Below are 4,993 nucleotides of genomic sequence, written 5' to 3' on the forward strand. Positions count from 1 at the left end.
GGGGGGGGGTTGAGAAATAATGAATGTTGGAAATACAATGGTTGTCAACTAGAAATTGTAAATGAATTTAACTACCTAATACAACAAAAAATTGCAGATCAGGGTAGAAAAGCTTTGTTCCCAGTTATGAATGTATGTCGGAAACATTATTTCAATATTGAAACTCAATTATCAGTTTTTGATACGTATGTAAACAGCATTCTAAGCTCGGTTCTGAAATATTATAAAAAATCATTCTTTGTTTTGTAAACGACTGCTGGGCGTAAGAAAAAATACTTGTAATATTATGGTTTATTTAGAACGTGGGAGGTATCCATTGTCATTGGTAAGAAAGATAAGAATGATTAAATAATGGATTAAGTTAAAGAGGACGAATCGTATTTTGCAAGCATGTTATAAAGATATGTTAGAGAATAAGGTAAATGGGTTTTGAACATACAAATGATTTATATAGAATTACATATGGGAAACAGAAATAAACGATGATATGTGTTATAATGTTATTAGAGAAAGACAAGAATGCAAAGAAAAAGTAAGAACGTCTTCAAAGGGATATATCTATACATATTGAACGTAGTCTTAGAGTGTGTACTGTATGTAATTTAAATAATGTTGAAAACGAGTTTCATTTTATGTTGAAATGTCCATGTTATTAGGATTTGCGTGTTAAATTTTGAAAAATTACTATGTCAAAAACAAGTATGTTTAAAAGGATAAAATTATTTAATGTAAATAAGACAAAAGAACTTTTTGGCCAAATATATAAAAGCGGCAATTGTAAGAAGAAACCAATTAATTTAACTGGTTACACTCTCCATACTGTTTGTACATTGCTGGTATTGTATTGTATTTATTTTTATTGTTTGTATTGTATGTATTGTATTGTATTGTATTGTATGTATTGTATTGTATTGTAATGTATTGTATTGTATTGTATTGTGCTGTATTGTATTGTATTGTCTGTAAATATTGTAAATATATCTCACTTTTGAAATCGATGGGTCAAATGATTTAAGGTAATAAAGAACTTGAACCATACATTATGTACCTTTTCACGTCTGATCGGGGAATCGAACCCAGGACACATTAGGGAAAGTCGGGTGCGATATCTACTGCGCCACCCTCCCAGCAACATCTTTGCTTTATCGGACGATTACATACTTGCCATCTGCCTTAAAAAATCTAACAGAAAAGCTTATAATTCATTAACATTCCGGTAACTCCCCTTTCTTCCGTTTTCTCTGCTGGTATATGACCAGGTAAATTTCGTAGGTAGGTGTTGTCTAATCACTTACTCGCTTGGTATGTTTCTCCCAGTGCCTATTCTTTTTCCTTTTCTAACTCCTCCCTGCGTCTATGTTTAGTGCTGTCGGACGGTGTGCCAGTACAACTGTTTCTCTGTCTCCCCCTACCTCTGACTTAAGTATCTCTTCTCTCTATTCTTATCCTCGGTGTATCTTCAACTTGTCGAAAGTGGTCATAAACCTTTAGAACTAGAACTTTCAGGTAGATGGAATATTATATATTTGATTGGGTCATGAATTCGGTATTTGTTTAAAAACTACGATATTGACGTTAACATTTTAAATGCCTTAAATTCTCAAATTCTATGATTTGATTTTAAGTATTGTATGAACTTTTGTCAATCTCCAAGTGAGAAAATATTTTGATATTTTTAGTGATTTATTTTTTCAAAATAATTCAGCATTGTTTTTATATCACGATGATATGATGTGATCTAACAGGGACACCACTTCATAATCAGAAACATTGATTATGCCCGCTATGACGGCCGTCCCTGCAGGTAGGGCGTAAGAATTGTACCTGCTGCCCCTATTGCATGATCGTAAGAGGCGACTAAATTCGGGATGTTATCTTTTTTCTTCTTTCTAAACAGTTTTCTTCTGAATGTCTCCCCTGACAATACCTCGCATTTAGCCATTAGTTGAGCGTTCGCCCCTGTGAGGAAGGCTTTGGGTTCTGTCCCCTGGCCGAGACATATCAGAGTCTGTAAAAATGGTACTTTCTACTCCCGCTTACCGCTCAGCAATTAAGGAGTGGGACGACTGGTTCGCTCGTTGTCAGTGTACTGTCAGCCTGGGGTGTCCTGCTGGGTGCCTTCGGCAGTATGTTTCAGTGAGGTAGCACTATAAAGTCGGCATCAGTTCCGCGCTATCACATGGAGACAAACACGAACATATCGCACCCTCCCAAAACACACACGTATACACTACACGCATGCATTTTGCACACATGGGAGGTCGTCCTTAAATGGCCATAGCTGTTGATAGGACGTTAAACAATACTAAACCAAACCAAACCCACGACGGCCTTTCAGCAGACGAGTATAAAATCAGAGTGGAATTGGCCTTTTTTGTGATGTTATTGATATGAGTATTCCACTTTAGATCAGACCCCAAGATATTTAGCCTCTGTCACATGCTCCAACTCGTGACCATGTAGTATGTAGGGGCGACAGATGGGATGTCTATTCCTTGTGACCAGAGATGACCTGGCATTTCTCAGGATGGAAAGCCATCCTCCATTTTAAGTCTCCCAAAGCGCCAGTTTATCAAGATCTTTTTGTAGGGTGTGAGCATCTCTCTGAGATATTACTGTCAGATACATGATGGTATATTATCTGCAAAGAGTCTGATAGAAGATGTTATACCCTCAGTGATATCATTGATGTAGTATAAGAAAAGACTCAGCCCGAGGACCGAGCCTTGGGGGATCCCTGATCTTACTGGGGCAGAATCGGACATTTCCCCCTCTACTACAACGGTCTGGGTTCTGTCACTTTGGAAGCTTTCAATCCAGGTGTTGACTGGTCCAGTAATTCCATACCCCCTAATTTAGTTTGTGGATAAGGAGAGAATGGCTCACCTTATCAAAGGCCTTACTTAAATCCATAATCAATATATCTGTCTATTTACCATTTTTTAAATTAGTTGAGATGTCATCAATGAATTCTAATAGTTGACTCTCACATGACCTGGATTGTCTGAAACCATGTTGTAAGGGGTAAAGAATGTCATAGTTATCAACATGATTCATGATGTTACTTACTATAATATATGTTCCAACAACTTACAACAAAAATACTACAAGTGAGACATATGGGACGGTAGTTTTCAGGGTTAAATCTTTGGCCTTTTTTGTAAACTAGGGCAATGTTAGCTGTTCACCAGTCAGATTGAACATGACCGGTTCCTAACGAGCTTTGTAAGATGAGACAGCTAGAGAATGGGGGAGATTTCTGTTGCCAGTTCCTGGAGTTCATTCGATTTTATGTTTGTCAATAAGATATGATTAAAGAATAAAGACAATGATATCTACAGAAGAAAAAAGAAAAAAAAGAAAATCCCGAAACGACTTTTAACATGTCCCGAAACGACCCGAATAAAGTCCCGAAACGACTTTCGTCCTGTTACCGAAACGACCTGACACCGCCATTTACCTCAATTATCGTGGCCCAGTTCCTACTGACATCTGAACGTGAGGTCTTGTCTGAAAATGTTACTTTAAGTTATTTATGTCCATCATATTTGGTGACAGGTCAGTGGGTAGTTTCTGGAATGTGGTGAAATCATGATTTGCAGGCCTTTCTGGTAAATCCTACTTTCTCTTTCTATTTGTTGCGCTAATAAAATAAAAATAAAAAGGACTGTTGGAAAAGTCCGGATTCGCTGATTTCATATATATATAAATATATAATGTAGAGGAACTGGGCTCGTCCAGCTCCTGTTACATAAATATAAACTTTATGTTTTTTACAACAATTATTAAATAAGTTATTTCCGCTTATATTAATCTCTCTTGTTTTGCCCCGATGTTAGCGCTCTAGAGTCTTCTTGTTGCAGGAAACCAGAGTACTCGAGTAAACCCATGTGATCGAGCATGCAGGTGACCCCGTACTGTACGTATTGTACAGTTGTCGAAAATGTAAATGATAGCACCTGATTTATCACGTGATGGTAAAGATATTTACATATTTGTTAATTATTTCCCGCAGCTAATAGTACTCATTATGATACGCATGATGTGGATCTTTTTGTAAAACTAGAAGAAAGTATTTCTGTATACAGTATAAATATACAGTATACATATAAACGTCTCTGCTGTATTTAAGAAAAAATCCCCTTGTGGCATGATATTGGCTATAGGCCTAGGTGATTTTAACAGTCGAACTGGTGAAGTTGATAATTTCATTGACGCTGACCTACTGGGCGATGCATCAAGTAATATTTTATCTAACCAGGGACGTATAAATATACATGTATACTGTCCCTGATCTAACATTGTTAACTATTTGTCAGAAAACAGTATGAATAAACGTAAAAGTATGGACAAGACTGTCAACCAATTAAACACTGTTTTTATATTCAACAGATGTAAACACGAAGAACACCGTGTCTATCTTATTAACAAGAAAAGCATGTACAAAATATTGTAATACAAACTTAAAAAAGAATATAGGTGTCAACAAGGCAACATGCTCAATAACATGAGAAAACATAATCCTAAGAGTTTTTAAAAACATTTCAAGAAAAGGAAGCAAAAGGTTAAAAGTTATTTGAATGATGCTGATTTTTTCGACCATTTTCATAAATTAGCTTCAACCAAACCAACTAATTTAGGCTAATGTTAATTATTTTCTGCAAGAACATGATTCTAACTCTTCGAATGTAACATTTGACGAATTAGACGTTTATATATCAGAAGCCGAAATATTTGGTGCAATTAAGAAATTAAATGCAAATAAGGCATGCTGTCCTGACAATATTTTAAATGAATATTTTATTATAATGAATTGTAAGCCGGTGTTGATGCCTCGTTTTGTAACTTTATCTAACAATTATACTTAAAGCTAGTTATTTCCCGGAAGTATGGTCAAAGGGTAATAGTGTGCCTGTCTTTAAGAAGGGAAATGTCAACGATGTAAATAATTACAGAGGTATTACTCTTGTTAGCTGTTTGGGGAAACTTTTCA

The 4,993-nt window shown here is 35.9% G+C and overlaps 1 protein-coding gene across 3 annotated transcripts in view; it reads right to left on the minus strand.

The window, feature by feature from the left end:
- LOC110461309 (ATP-dependent RNA helicase DEAH12, chloroplastic-like) overlaps positions 1-3,628 on the minus strand; it is a 27,753-nt gene extending 24,125 nt beyond the window's left edge. For 2 of the 3 annotated variants that reach the window (XM_021514734.1, XM_021514732.1), the window contains exon 1: positions 3,461-3,628. The gene's annotated coding sequence lies outside the window, so the exon portion shown is untranslated. Of the gene's footprint in view, positions 1-1,295; positions 1,394-3,460 lie in introns of those variants that run through there. The other variant, XM_021514733.1, reaches the window with a different exon arrangement.
- Positions 3,629-4,993: the final 1,365 nt, after the last annotated feature.

The sequence above is a fragment of the Mizuhopecten yessoensis genome, unplaced genomic scaffold (genome assembly GCF_002113885.1).
Source record: "Mizuhopecten yessoensis strain PY_sf001 unplaced genomic scaffold, ASM211388v2 scaffold10603, whole genome shotgun sequence".
In the NCBI taxonomy this organism is placed as follows: domain Eukaryota; kingdom Metazoa; phylum Mollusca; class Bivalvia; order Pectinida; family Pectinidae; genus Mizuhopecten; species Mizuhopecten yessoensis.